This window comes from Canis lupus, chromosome 26, assembly GCF_003254725.2.
Source record: "Canis lupus dingo isolate Sandy chromosome 26, ASM325472v2, whole genome shotgun sequence".
NCBI classification, from domain to species: domain Eukaryota; kingdom Metazoa; phylum Chordata; class Mammalia; order Carnivora; family Canidae; genus Canis; species Canis lupus.
The window spans coordinates 5,555,745-5,571,405 of NC_064268.1; the positions used below are offsets into that span (position 1 = coordinate 5,555,745).

General features: G+C 50.8%; 2 long non-coding RNA genes across 2 annotated transcripts; both read left to right on the forward strand.

The window, feature by feature from the left end:
• Positions 1–5,540: 5,540 nt before the first annotated feature.
• On the forward strand, positions 5,541–6,111 carry LOC118352377 (uncharacterized). Its single transcript, XR_004809406.1, has 2 exons — positions 5,541–5,664; positions 5,814–6,111. It is a non-coding gene; the product is annotated as an uncharacterized LOC118352377 (long non-coding RNA).
• Positions 6,112–14,348: 8,237 nt separating this feature from the next.
• LOC125753739 (uncharacterized) lies at positions 14,349–15,449 on the forward strand. Its single transcript, XR_007406199.1, has 2 exons — positions 14,349–14,421; positions 14,613–15,449. It is a non-coding gene; the product is annotated as an uncharacterized LOC125753739 (long non-coding RNA).
• Positions 15,450–15,661: the final 212 nt, after the last annotated feature.

Sequence of the window (15,661 nt, forward strand, 5' to 3'; positions counted from 1 at the left end):
GCCAGGACCCAAGCTTTGCTGTTCTAGGCTGTATCATGTACACCCAGATTCCTGTGTTGAATCCTTGAGCCCCGGTACCTTGGAGTGGGACTGAATTTGGAAATGAGACCTTCAAAGAGATGATGAAGTTAACACGAGGCTGTTGAGGTGGCCCTCATCCAACCTAAGTGCTGTTCCTGTAAGAAGAGGAAGAGATACGAGGGACGAGGGACGCATGCACAGAGGAAAGGCCATCTGAGGACACAGTAAGAACACAGGCATTTGCAAGCCAACGAGGGAGGCCAGGAGAATCAGACCTGCTGGCGCCTTGACCTTGGACTTCTAGCCTCTAACACTGTGAAACCATAAAGTTCTGTTATTTAAGCCCCCCAGGCTGTGGTGGTTTGTTCCTAACACACCTGGCAACAGCCATCAAGAGCGCTGTCTTAGAAGCAGCTCCTCCAGCACCAGTCAAACCTTTGGGTGGGGCAGCCCCAGCCCACACCCTCCCTGCAATCTCACAAGAGACCCCAAAGCAGAACCAGAGAAGCTGCTCTCGAATTCCTGACACACAAAAAAACTACATGAGATAAATACTTAGGTTGGTTTAAATTGGTAAGTTCAAGGGCATTTTGTTCTGCAGCAGTGGCTAGCAAATACACCTGCCACAGAAGGGACTGTGTCTAGCTCCCAGGCTCAGCTCAACCCACACGGCCCGGGGTCCTGGAACGGATAGAGAGACACATCTTGCTTTTTGATTCAATGACTGCTTTATGCTTGGCATATAATTAATGCTCAACAAACACTTGTTGATGAATGAATAACGAACCCTCAGTGTTGCAGACACCTCCCAGGCAGATGGATCCTTAATCAGGACTACATTTTTCCCCAGGACTATTTTTAAAGTCCAGCAAGGAAAGACACCCTGAACATTTCCCTTAGCGACTTTTCTAAACGTCTAGCTACCCTTGATGTCATGAATTTTCCGCTCATACACACACACCTGGTTTTCATCAATTGCAGCTAAAACTCCTCTTTTTCTTTCTTTTGGCTTTTTGCTTAATCCGTTATTTGCTGAGCAAACATTTACTGAGTACCATTGCTTAGCCACGTCCTCTGAGGTGGCCTCAATGACAGGTGTCTCTTTGCCTGTGAGGGGTGAGAATGTGCACTGGGACTCAGAGGGCCTGAGTTCCACTTTCTTCCTGGTACTGGGGATTTAGTTTTCCCATTTATAAAAACGAGAGCTTTGTGCTTGACTGGGGGCAGCAAGGAGCTTTCATCATGTGCCAGTTCCTCGCAGTTGAAAGTGCCTGCCTCAAGGTCCAGGTTGAAGATCCTGAGGCCATGTTCAAACTCAGTGGGGAAGAGAGTTGGGATAGATTAGTGATGTCTGCCTGGGTGTGGCACAGGAAAGTGCTGGGTATTTGCCAACCCCAAGCTTGGCTGGCTCAGAATTTCCTGCAAATTTTGACTGTCTCTGACCTCGGGACACTTGATAGGCCTGTGTGGAATATCTACACACAGACAAGAAGCTGGTGGCTGTTGTAGCCAAGATCCATGGAGATTTCCGCACAGGGAAATGGTAGCTGGGGCCAGAGAGCCTTCCCAGTAGGTCAGTGCATTCAGAGCCTGGCTGGCGTGCTGATGGGGGCTTTTCCAGGCACTGAGAGCAGAAGGCATGGGCATGAACCAGGGGTGTTGACTCTGCTAGTCCTGGACATCCCAAGGTGTGAGAAGAGAGACGCCCCTTCCCCTGAGGTCTTAGAGCCTGTTTGGGCCTGAGGGTGGGGCTCTTCTTGGAGGAATTCATTGCATATCTGCATCTACCCAGACAGATTCTGAGCTTTGGGGAGTTGAATTATGTTCAGACTGAGGCCCTGTGGAGATGCAATATTGATAAAAGTAGAATAACGATATCCACATTGACCAGCAATAATTGACAGCTTACTATATGCTGGGTGTGGTGAAAGTAGTTCCTATGGCTTTTTCCATGTGACCTCCAGGACGCTCCAAGACGCTAGTGCAAGAGGCTCAACGCCTGCAGTCTACAGCAGCCAGAGTGGCCTTTGCAAACATCAACCAGACCATACCACCGCCCTGCTCTACATTCCAATGGCTCCCAGTGCTCCCAGAAGATCTGCGCTTGTCACATGACCTCCAAAGCCTGTGCCCACCTCTCCATCTCATGACCTACCCCCTTCCCTTCCATTCACTCTGCTCCATTCTCAAGGGCCTTCCTTCTGCTCTGCAGAAGGATTAGTTCCTGCCTCGGGGCCTTTGCATTTGCTGTTCCCCTCTGCCCAGAATACCTTTCCCCTAGATGTCTGCATATCACTGTTCACTTCTCACATCCACTGCCTTGCCTGGCCTCCTTTTCTAAATAGCCTGGACTCTCCCCATGGTTCGCTGCACCTCTTTCTGCTGTGTCTTCTTCCTCACCATCGTGTCTCCCTGACATTATTACGGAGTGTTTCTTGTTCATCTGCTGTGGCCTGTCTCTCCCTGTCCTAGAAGTAACCTCCATGGAGACCCCTCCCCAGTGAGGGGTCCTCGCTGCCTAAGGACCACCTCCAGGCCTTTCACCATAGCAGAGAGAACAACGATGTCCCCGCGGGGCGGTCCACCTGGCCACCTGAAGGTGGACGACAAAACACCATGATCCTAGCCTGAGAAGTGGCCTCTGGGAGGACGATCTCCCCCAGGACGGTCAGGACAGGAGGCCCAGAGATTGATTCCCCTTTGGGAAACCACCACCATTGTTCACCCCTTGCCACAGAAGAGGAGGTGAGAGAAGGCCGTAATGTTAGCACGCAGCACCAGTGCCAAGCCCCGCCACGAGCACTTTAGCCGAATTGACTCATGTACTTGTCACAACAGCCTGTGAGAACGAGAAGTCGTCACTTCCTGGAGGCCGGTCTTCCCTCATCACTGAAATCAAAACATTTCCAACCACCAGGGGCTGGTCAGAGTTTAAGTGGCGATGGTTTTTCTGAGTGGGGCATCATGTTACAGCACGGCCAACATCAGTGGTGGCTTCGTTTTGATGAAATACCGTATCATTGCCCCTACTTTCCAGCTGAGAAAACGGGGCCCAAGACCAAGGTGCGTGGAGTGGGGGAACCCAGGGGCCAGCCCAGGGCTCAGGGAGGCTGGCTCTTGCTGCATTTGAACGTGTCCATCTTGAGCCAGAGCTGCTGGACGCCAGCGCCCCTGGGGACACCTGGAAAGTGCCACGTATGCCTCAGTGGCCCAGCATGCACAGGGGAGCACACAGCCCTGGGCAGCCTGACTGTCATTCTATTTATTGCCCGGGTGAAAAACATCTTGGCATTTTCCAGAGATCGTTTTGGCAGCCAACTGATCTTTATCTTCAGAGGCAGAGATGAAAGACGCCTGGCGAGGACAGGTGGACGCCCAACACGTCTCCCTTTTGTAGAGGCCCTGGGGCGGGGGAAACAGGGAGGCCGGGCCTGCTCGGCATGACCACTGTCCTGAGGCTGGGATACCCACCACCCCCGCCACCCCCAGTCAGGCAGGTGACCGAGAACAGGGCGTGCCATGGCCTGACCACAGGGGTCTGGGAGGATGGGGGCTCCCAGGCTCTGAAGTCCACGATCACACCTACCCTGCACCCCTGTGACTCCAGGTGAATAAGAACAAAATGGGGAGAAAGACTAACTTCTAAAGACTAACTGCAGCAGTTAGAAGCTGAAGTAGGCCAAGAGAGCTGAGTTCCAGTTAACAGCTGTGTGACGTTGGGCAAGTCATGTTACCTCCTGGGCTTCATTTTCCTCATCTGAATAGCGAGGACAATAACAGTGACCACTTGAATGAATTGTTAGGGAAATTAAATGAGTTAATATATATGAGTTGCTTAAAAAACAGTGCTTGGGGGGATCCCCGGGTGGCTCAGTGGTTTAGCGGCTGCCTTTGGCCCAGGGCGCGATCCTGGAGACCTGGGATTGAGTCCCACGTCAGGCTCCCGGCATGGAGCCTGCTTCTCCCTCCTCCTGTGTCTCTACGTCTCTCTCTCTCTCTCTCTCTCTCTCTGTCTATGATAAATAAATAAATAAATCTTAAAAAAAAAAAAAACAGTGCTTGGCATATAGTTAGTATGTTGTAAAAGTTACCCACAATCATAGGTCCACATCAATGAGGAGAAAAAAGGACAGAAATACACTAAAATCGCAGTGGTGTTAACTGCAGTACCACAGGGCAACAGAAGGCCTTTATTTTCTTGCTTAGAGCTCAAATTTTTTTCTAAACATTTTATAATAAACATCCTTTCTATTGTCCTAAAAAATAACCTGCTTTGGGGGCACCTGGGTGGCTCAGTTGGTTAAGTTCAGTTCAGGGTCCTGGGATGAGCAGGGAGCTTGCTTCTCCCTCTCCTCTGCCCCCACCCCCCACCTGCTCCTATTCTCTCTCAAATACATAAAATCTAAAATAAATAAATAAATAAATAAATACATACATACATAACCCCCTTTGAAACCTGTAAGATGGAATTTCCTTTAATGAGGTGTCCTTTGTTGCCCTGTTGCCTCTGGAGGTGATGGTCTACCTTGGAGTTCATGGTTCTGGACTCCAGCAGGCAGGAAAGAAGGGGTCGGAGGCCTGGATGACACTGGGGTAGGAGACTGGACATAAAGGGTTACTTGGTGTGGGGTGCCAGGACTTCCAAACTTGGTGCCAGGGACATCGTATTTGGAAGTTCCTACTAAAACTGAACTTCACCTCTGCCCTAACCCAGTAATTCCACTGTTCCCAGTAATTCCACCTTTTCCCGGGGAAATACCTCTGGGGATGTTAATGGGAGCTCTCTTCACCATCACCCAAGCAACCCGGGTGTCCTGCAACAGGAGAATGGAAACATCGGTGGTGGTGGCTCACAATGCGATGTTACGTAGCCAGGAGAAAGAGCTGTCTGCAGCCGTACCCAGCGCTGTAGAGGACGCTCATAAATGCAGCGGTGGGGAGGGAAAGCTAGACACACGAGCGCACGTAGCTCTGATTCCATTTATACAAAACACAGAAGCCGAGATTTGGTTGTAGCGATGGAGGTCAGGATGGTGGTTACCTACGGGGAGGAACGTGGGGTAGTGGCTGAGGGAGGTGAAGGGGCTTCTAGTTCATCTGTCTGGGTGTTGGCCACAGTAAGGGCTTACTCACTTCTGGAAGTATATTGCTCTGAGCACTTACAGGTTATTTATTTGTTAAAAAAAAATTAGTATTTTTAAAAATATTTATTTACTTTAGAGAGAGAGAGAGAGAAAGATTGAGAGAGAGGCCAGGGAGGGTGAGAGATAGAGGGAGAGGGAGAGAGAGAATCTCAAGCAGACTCCGTGCTGAGCATGGAGGAGCACATGGGGCTTGATCTCAGGACCCTAAGATCATGACCTGAGCTGAAACCAAGAGTCAGATGCTTGACCGACTGAACTACTCAGGTGCCCCAACACTTACAATTTATGCCCTCTTTTGTATGACTCATATTTCGGGAAAGATATGGGGAACAAAAGAGAGATACAAGATCAAGACGATTTCCTCTTTCTGTTGGACATTGCTGTGTTTGCCTAAAAGGCTGGAACTGCAGCAGCCATTTTGTGACTATGGGGCTGAGTACAAAGCAAGGTCAGCAGAGCAGTAAGATGGAAGGATCCTGGATTCTTGGTGACTGGAGAGGTGGGTCTGAGTTCCTTTCCCTTGAACCTGGGTGGGTCTTTGTGACTGCTTTGACCTGTGGGTACAGAGGAAGTGAAGCTGCATGACTTTGCAGCTTGGTCATAAAGGTGATATGATCTCTACTTCGCTTTCTTTTGGGGCATGCTCAGGACACCAAGCCAAGAACTGCACTGTAAGAAGTCTGGCTTTCCTAAGGCCATCCTGCTGGAAATAACACATGAAGCTGAAGGCAGATACCCAAGGTGTGCCCACTGTTAGAGTCTTCCCAGCCCAGTGCCAGATGTATAAAAGAAGATGGCATCCAGATGACCTAGCATGAGCCACTGACGCCATCAGCTGAACTGTCTGGGACACCTGGAGCTTAGAATGCCCTGCAGAGCAACTCCCAAATTCATGACTCACAGAAATTGGGACATAATAAATGATTATTATTGCTTTAAGCCTCTACATCTAGGGTGACTTGTGTGGTCATAGACACCTGACATGCTACCTTCATTCTGAGACATCATCAAATGATGCAAGTCTTTTTATAGTTTAAGCCAGGGTTGGCAAAATGTTCTAGTAAAGGACCAGATAGTCAATACTTGAGGCTTTGTAGACCTGACAATCTCGGTCACAACTAGTTAGCTCTGCTGTTGGAACATGAAAGCTACCAGAGGCAATACGCAAACAAATGGGCATAACTTGGTTCCAATAAAGCTTTATTAACAAAACATAGAGGCAGCCCATGAGCAATAGATTGATGACCCCTGGCTTAAGCCATTTTTGAGTTAGATTACCTGTTACTTGCAACCCAAAGCATGCCACTGGTTATAACTACCTAGAGAGCCTGAGGCTAAGGGCAGCCAGGAGAAGGGGTGGGCAGATATGCATGGGCTCTGGGTATGTGTGCATTGATTCTAGGTGTGGGTACACAGGTTCTGGGCAGGTGTGCATGGGCTCTGGGAGTGTGTGCATAGGCTCTAGGTGTGTGTAAACAGGTTTTGGGTGTGTGTGTATGGTCTCTAGGTGTGTGTCTACAGGCTCTGGGTGTGGTGCTAGGTGTGTGTGCATGGGTTCTGGGTGTGTATGAATGGGCTCTGGGAAGTTGTGCATGGGCTCCAGGTGTGTGTAAACAGGTTTTGGGTGTGTGTGTATGGTCTCTAGGTGTGTGTCTACAGGCTCTGGATGTGGTGTTAGGTGTGTGTGCATGGGCTCTGGGTGTGTATGCATGGGCTCTGGGAAGTTGTGCATGGGCTCCAGGTGTGTGTGCCCAGGGTCTGGGTGTGTGTGCATGGGCTCTAAGTGTATACACACAAGCTCTAGGTGAATGTGCATGGGCTCCTGAGTGGGTGTGCATGGGCTCTGAGTATGCGTCCATGGGCTCTGGGCAGTTGTGCATGGGCTGTAGGTATGTGTGCCCAGGCTCTGGGTGTGTGTGCATGGGCTCTAGATGTGTGTACACAGGCTCTGGGCAGGTGTGCATGGGCTCTGGGTGTCCATGCACAGGCTCTGGGTGTATGCATGGGCCCTGGGTGGGGCCCCACCCCTTCACCATCTTATCTGCTCAGACAAGAAGGGCTGGGCTTGAAGAACATTTCTTATCAAGAGATTACCAGCTCCCTCCTTTCCTCCTTGCTGACTCTAGAATCTCTGGAATCCTTCCTACCAGACGCTGGGCCAGGCAGGCAGGCAGACAGGAGCATGAGAGCCTTTTCTGAATGGGGACCTTACAGCTAAAGCCAGGGGTGGGACAGGCCCATGAAAGAGAAGAAAGGACAGAGATGTGCCATGGGGTGCCCTCCCTCCCGCACCCCTTTCCTCTGGTTCCCATGGGCCTGGAGTGACGATCATGTAGGGACAGTTTCCTATGTGCCGAGTGCTGTATTCGGTGTTTACAAACCTATAACGTGGGGAAGAACTCTCAGGGGTGAACATTCTTCTTAGCCCCATTTCATGAATGAGGAACTGGGCAGATAGAGAGGGGAAGTCACTGTCCCCAGGACACACAGCAAGACAGAGGAGTCACCCAAGCGGGCAGCTCCACGCCCAGACAGGATGACTGTTCAACCTGAGCCAGAAACCCGCTAAAGAGAGATGTGCTCAGCCACGTCCCAAGGCCATAAATCTCTCCCACCAGGGCCCTGCCCCCGGTCCTCCCAGGTGCCGCCCAAGCCCCCTGCCAGCCCTGCGCTGTGTTGCTGCCGCTGGCTGCTTCTGTGCTCATCCTGTTTGTTCCTATTATGTCAAGAAACCATTATAATTTTATGTTTTTTAGATGAACATTTTTGCTCAAGGGCATAGTAATTAGCACATGACTGGGAATTTAACTATTCTGGGCCATAGTGAGGAAAAGTTTTCCCCAGTAAATCTTTGGGAAGGCCTGGAGGCTACCACATGGCCCATGCAGACCCCCAACCCCCAGGATGAGAGGCTTCTGTAAGGTGCACACAGGCTGGGTAAGGACGAGGCTGCCTTGTGCACCAGCCTCGCCAGCCACCACTCTAGGGATGTGCAGGTCATGCATCCTGTCCCTCTGGGTCTTTGCCAGAGAGCTACTCTCCCCTCTTCCTTTTTCCCTAGACTGTGCCTGGCACAAAGTTGCTCAATAAATGCATATAATGGAATGAACGGGCAGAGGTTGCAAACCAGTGGCCAATAGGTCAGATCTAGCCCTTGATGCACTGAATCAAGCCAGAACAATATATTTTTCTACAACTTTAATAAGTCACTGCCATCTGATGAGGAGGGCATTTGACAAGCATCTAAACTTTCAGATTCTCTAGAGAAGTCAGGATTTCTGGCCACATTGGGTCCATATTCCCATGTAGCAGCAAGTGGTGGAGGTGGAATGGGGTTATCCTCTCTAGAGGGGCCTGGGCTCTGGTTTGCCATAGTCCCCGCCACTCCCTATTGCCTCACAGCTAACCACTGCTCTCATGTTACCCATCTGGCCAGCTGAGCATTCGGGTTTGGGACTCTTGATTTAGAAAGGCTCCCCCCTCGTGACTTAACACATGTGAGTCTCCCGTTCACTTGACAGTTTGGGATTCAGGGGGGTATTTAGGTGAAGGGCCCTCCTTTCTCCCAGTCCTTCATGTCTCAGGCTCCTGCCACCTCATGGTTCCACCATGTTCATGAGTTCTACTGTGCCTGCAGCTCCCAGTAGTGGGACAAGAAAGAAATCAGAGAGCATACAGGGGAGGTTTGGAGGGTCAGCCTACAAGTGGTCCCACACCCCTTGACTCACCTTCCATTGGCCAGAGCTCAGACACAGAGCTCAGACACAGGGCTACACAGGGCTACACAGACACAGCTCAGACACAGTGAAGGAGGCTGGGGAACGCCATCCTGCTGCTCCTCCTTAGGGGAGAAGAGTAGATGCTGATGAACAGATGATAGTGTCTGTTCCAACTACTGACTTCTTCCCCCAGCCCTGGAAGCCATCACCTCTTCCTGGGCTCACAGGCTGGCTCATTGTTATACATATTTTCCCCAGATCTTTTGTTTGGGGCATCAACTTTGTGTCTGGAGCTCTTCATTGCTCTGACTTTGCAGCTCAAAAGCCCAGATTCTTGCAACTCAAAAACTCTGGTTTCTGAAACAGAATAGCCTTTTGAATGCTTTTCTACTCTGTTTCCCCTTCCATGGGCAATGAAGTCCTGGCGGTCTAGTCTGGCAGAGGGCAAAAGGCAAAGAAGGAATCACTGGTATAAAAAGCATTGGTTAGAAATAGAATCCTGCCCAAGGTCATATATGAAGGACAACATGCCCCGGCAGGACCCAGAGATTCCACTCGTAGACATCTGCCTGAGAGAAATGAGAACATATGTCCCATAGAGTCTCTTACACACAAACATGCACAGCAGCTTTATTTGCAGTCACTAAGCACTGGGAACAGCTCAGTGTCCATCAGCTGGTGGACAGATAAATGATGGTGCATGCATACGATGGAACCCTGTTCAGCAGTGAAAAGGAGAGATCTGTCGGTCCATGCAGCGACATAGGTTAGTCCCCTGTACTGACGGGGGGGCCACAAAGAATTATTTTTGGCTTTGTGCAACGTAGCATCTCTACTCTTGTAGTGTGGAAGAAGCTAAGACATAGACTCGTACATAAATGAGTGAGTGTGGCTGCATTCTAACCGAACTTTATTTATGGGCATTGAGATTTCAATTTCATATGCCTTTCATGAAATGTGGTTCTTCTTTTGATTTTCCTCAACCATTAAAAAGTGAAAAAACCCAGGGGCGCCTGGGTGGCTCAGCAGTTGAGCGTCTGCCTTCAGCTCAAGGTGTGATCCCGGGGTCCTGGGATCAAATCCTCCATCGAGCTCCCTGCATGGAGCCTGCTTCTCCCTCTGCCTGTGTCTCTGCCTCTGTGTGTGTGTGTGTGTGTGTGTGTGTGTGTCTCTCATGAATAAATAAATAAATGAAATCTTAAAAAAATGTGAAAACCCAGATATTCTCATTCATCAGTGGTAAGAATGCAAAATAGTATAGTTACTTTAAAGACGGTACTTTTGGTGGTTTCTTACAAAACTAAACATACTCTTACCATACAATCCAGCAGGCGTGCTCCTATGTATTTACCCAAATGAATTGAAGACTTAACGTCCATCTAAAAAACTGCACAGGGATGTTCATAGAGGCTTTATTCCTAATCTCCCCAGCTGGAAGCAACCAAGACACCCTTCAGTAGGTCAAGGGATAAACTGTGGTCCATCTGGACAAGGAGATGTTATTCATCACTAAAAAGAAATGAGCTATCAAGCCACGAAAAGACACGGAGGAACCTTAAATACATATGGCGAAGTGAAAGGAGCCAGTCTGGAAAGGCTATAGACTGTAGGATTCCAACTCTAGGACATTCTGGAAAAGGCATAACTATAAAGACAGTGGAGATGCCAGTGGTCGCTGTAGATCAGAGGGGAGGGAGGGAGGAACAGGCAGAGCCCAGAGGACTTTTAAAGCAGTGCAAGTATTCCTTCCGGCTGATACTATCATGGTAGGCACCTGTCGAGCATTTGTCCCACCCCATAGCGCTGAACTACACCAAGAGTGATCCCTAATGTAAACTGCGGACTGTAGTAATAACGATTCACCAATATTGGCTCATCTATCAGAACAAACGTATCATACTAATGCAAGATGTTAATAACAGGGGAGACTGTGTATCGGGGGTTGGGGTTTGGAGTAGGGTACTTCCATGGAACCCTCTGCGCTCTCTGCTCAATTTTCTGTAAATCTGAGCTTATACTAGAAAAATAAAGTTTAGGGATCCCTGGGTGGTGCAGCAGTTTAGCGCCTGCCTTTGGCTCAGGGCGCGATCCTGGAGACCCGGGATCAAATCCCACGTCGGGCTCCCGGTGCATGGAGCCTGCTCCTCCCTCTTCCTGTGTCTCTGCCTCTCTCTCTCTGTGACTATCATAAATAAATTAAAAAAATAAAAAAAAATAAAAGAAAAATAAAGTTTATTCATTATTTTTTGAAAAACGTAATAAAAGTAAAAAAACATTCTTAGCTTACAGGCCTTAAAAAAGCAGGCAGCAGGGACGCCTGTGTGGCTCAGTGGTTGAGCGTCTGCCTTCAGCTCAGGTCATGGTCCCGGGATCTGGGGATCGAGCCCCACATCAAGCTTCTCACAGGGAGCCTGCTTCTCCCTCTGCCTATCTCTCTGCCTCTCTCTGTGTATATCTCTCATGCATAAATGGAAAAATCTTAAAAAAAAAAAAAAAAAAAAAGCAGGCAGCAGGCCTGGTCTGGCCCTGGGGCGGCAGGACCCCAAGGCGACTGCTTAGGGAAAGAAGCCAGGCCTGCAGAGCACAGTGTGCAATCCATTTGCATTAGAGTCCAGAGAAACAAAGCTGCTCTATAATGACATAAAGCAGATGGGGGGCTTCCTGGTGGGGATGGGGGTGAGTGAGAAGGGACACAAGGTAGCTTTGGGAATGACAGAAGTGTCTTCTGTGTTGGCTGGAGTGCTGGCTTCATGGTATGGGCATCACACGTCTGAATTGTGCACTCTACGTGGCTGCATTTTATGAAAGCACATCGAGGGACCCCCAACCAGCCCGTTGGCTCGTGGGGGTCAGGGCTGTGTCTGTCTTGCTCACTGCCTGGTGAGACTGAGGACATGCTCAGGGCAGTTCTGCATGAATGCATGAAGTAAGATCCATCCCACAGTCCGGGGCGGGGAGCAGGTGGGACAGGCTGTAACCAGTGGGAGATGTTCGAGCTAGGATTTGAGGATGAATCAGGTGCACAGGCTGCCTGCCATAAAGGGGGAAATAACCAGGCAAAGGGGAGGAGGCGGGAAGGGCCTGTGAGTTTGAGGAAGCAGCTGGATGTAGCCTGAGATGAGGTTAGGAGGTCAGGCTGAGGGTTGAGGCACTTTCTCTCCAGGGCAGAGAAATCTGGGTGGTTTGTGTTCCTTTGTACTTACTACTCATCCCTATAGGCCGGACCCTGCATTCAGGGTGGTGGCCCCAGGCCCTTGGTCCTTCTGTCGGGGCAGGGGTGGTGGGGCTTCCATGTCCCGAGGCTGAAAGTGGAAGTTTCTGGGTCTAGAGACAGGTTTTGGGGCAAGCTGGTCCAGGGAAAAAGTTATCCTGACCCATCCCAAGGAGAGTGGCAAGAGTAGGTTTGGGGAGGGTTTCTATAAACATGGGTATTTGCAAGGCGTATAAATTCTTGCTGCTGTAACAAATGACCACAAACTTAGTGGCTTAAAGCAACACAAATGTATTATCTCAGTTCTGGGGGCAGAACACCGAAACAGATCCATCTGCTTTCCTCTTCCAGCTTCAGACACACCTGCATTTTTGGGCTCCTCTGTCTCCCTCTCATAAGGAGAGGGACCTTGGGCCACCAGGATAATCCGGGACTATCTCTTCATCTGAAAGTCCCTTTTGCATGTATAATGAGTTAAATTTTGCTCCTGAAATTCAGACCTGGCAGCCATAACCCCCAGTACATTGGAGAAAGGGCCTCTACCCAGCTAATTAGGTTAAAACGAGGGATGCCAGGGTGGCCATCTCTGTGCAAAGCAATCTGCTCCAGAGCTAGACCTGCACCCGTCCTCGACCCCTCCACCAGCCTGGGTCCTTCCGCGGCCCCCTCTGGCTGCTTGGGAGCTTCGGTCCTATCCCTCAGGCCCTGGAGCTTCTCACCGAGCAGTTGTCAGCCCAGCCCACGGCCTTCTTTTCTGTCCTGCCTGTGAGGGGCCTGGCTGCTGCAGGAGTAGCCCCGAAGCCCTGCCTCACTGTCACCGCTGGCTTCCTTGTCTCAGACAAGAGGCTGCCCTCAACATTCTGGAAAAAATAAGTTGCTTCCCTGGAGGGCTCTCTGACAGGAAACCAGAGCCCTCTTCTTTGCAGCCTCCTGCCCCTTGAGAGATGGCAGGCAGCTCCTGCCCACCTCCCAGCGGGGAATGCCAGCTTCAAAGCTTTGCAGGGGCGGGCGCTGGGGGCTGCCTGTGGCACGTCCCAGGACATGCGTATGTAGGGGTCATGGTGCATGGTGCTTTGAGGAACCCCCTAATCCCAGCTCTTTCATTCATCCATTGTTTGTCTACTGATTCCTCCTGCTGCCCTAGGAACTGGGGCCGTAGCAGTAAAGGAGAAAGAGCATAGACAAACAAACAAGGCAACTCCTGGATTCTGGGCGGTGGGAAGGGGTAACTCCATAAAACTAAGGGGTAAGGAAGCGTGATACAAGATACTCAACAGGTACGGCTGCTCTGGAAAGGCCACTGGGGTCTTCCTATTTGAGGTGATCTTTGACCAAACAGTGCCAAGATCTAGCAAAGGGAGAATGGTAGGTACAAAGGCCTGGTAGGAAACTGGCTGGTACAAAAGCCCTGTGGCAGGACCAATCAGGTGTATTCAAGGGCCCATTAGGAGGCCTGGCCTGTGTGGCTGGAGCAGAAGCTCTAGGCCCAATACAGAGCCTCTCACAGCTCTCAGCTCCTTCCCCATTCCAGCCCAAAACCACTGCTCAGCATTCAAAGCCCTCCACCATGTGGGCCCCACCCACCTTCCCACCACACCTCCCCATTCTCTGTGACCTCTGGGGTTTTCCTGCATCCTTGCTTTTGTTCATATTGCACTAGGATTTGAGTTTGTTTTTTGGACAAGAAGGAGTGAGTGTGCATTCCTTAGGATGGACACGTTTCTCAGAGTCACTCCCTTGGAGGATCGAGGTGGGAGTGGCAGCTGGCCCGAGGAACCCCTCTAGAAGAAAGGAGTGCACGGGATAACTGGCTGGGGCTGGAGGTGGGACACACAGAGGGAGACCTAGTAGGACAAAACGGAGGGCATTTCAACCTCAGAGCACTTGGCTGTCTTGTGCTGGCTCTGTGGACCTTCCACCTCTGGGGGTGGGGGGCAGGTGCCACCGCCTCTGAGGTCACCCCCAAGTCTCTCTGGGCTTCTCTCTTAGGCTGCTGGGGGCGTGCACACAGCAAACATAGCTGCCGCAGTTCTGGAGACTGGAAGCTCAGGATCAAGATTCAGTGTGTGGAGAGGCCTGCTTCCTAAGAGCATGGGCAGTCATCTTCTTGCTGTGTCCTTGCTGGTTAAAGGGGCGAGGGGGCTCTCCAGGGCTTCTTTCATGAGGGTGCTAATCCCCTCGTGGAGGCTCCACCCTCGTGACTCAGTCCCCTCCGACTTCCTGATACTGGGGATTAAGTTTCATTCAGTATATGAACTTTGTAGGACACAGATATTCAGTCCTCATCAGCCTCAGCGGAGGCATCTGGAGGATGGGTATAACACTGGTAAGTCGGTTTCCGGACACTCAGAAGAGTAACTTGATCTCGCTGATGAGATGGAAGTTGTGGGGGCGGGGGGGGGGGGCGCATGGAAACTCCCACTTGGCCCCTGGCAAGTTTGTCTTAGCTGTTTGCTCTCAAATTCTTCAGGGCAGTGGGAGGCTCCTCATGAGATCTCTCCTGCCCCCCCATCCCAGGTCCTGGGGAGGAGCCGTGCCTGGTACGCTCCCACCAGCCGTGCTTGCCCGTGATGCTCCCGCTCCGCTCATTCCAGGGGATCCTAAGTGCCAGCAGAGCAGGGGGCCAGCCTTGAACTCAGCAAAGAGGAACGCTTGACTCATTTCCAGCTGGAAGGCTGTGCCATGGCTGGGGATTTATGAGGCTGCTCTAAGTAAATGCTCAGCGCTTTTGTGAAGGGGGAAGGGCGCGTGCAAGCCGATTTCCACCGGATCTGTGTCCCTTCCCCAGACAGCAGCTCAAGGCCTCTGCAGCCTCCATTGCTCAGTCAGCCAGAAAAGATGCCATGGTTGCGAGACCACGGCCCGGGGACAGCCCGCCTCTGCCTCCAGCATTCTGCAGTTGGGAAGACCAGAAAGTTCTGGAGATGGATGGGGGTGATGGTTGCACAACCCTGTGAATGTCTCCATGCAACACTGACTCCCCCTCCCACAGGCCCTGACAGCCGCCCTTCTACTTCCGGAGTCCACAAAGCAGACTCTCCCAGGGGGGTCTCCCAGGGACCTCCTGGATGCAGAATCACACTGTAGCTGTCCTCTGTGTCTGGCTTCCTCTATTGGCGTTGTGTCCTTGAGGTACCCTGTGTTGACATCCATGTGTCTGAAGCTCCCCTCCCCACCCCTTCCCCTCCTCCTCCTTCTCCAGGTACAAGTGCGTGGGGGGTGGGAGTGGGCTGGAAGACCCAATATTTGGACATTCTCTTTGCTTGGATTCTAGATCATCAGATACTATGTCAATGGTCATGCCAGCTGGGTATGTTATGAAAAACACCGATTTGATTCTTTCTGATGCCATAATATGTCTGCGAGCTAGTCCATTTTTTAAGTTCACTTTTGTAAGGATGGCACCAACAGCCTGCAGGGGCAGCTCTCAGACTGTTTGGCAGATGATGCCCACAGCAGAAGAGGGGACTTTTTAAGGCTGAATAATACTCCACATACGTACATCATTCTGTTCACCTGTTCATCTGCCAATGACCTTGTAGCAGCTCCTTGCATGGTGATACTTG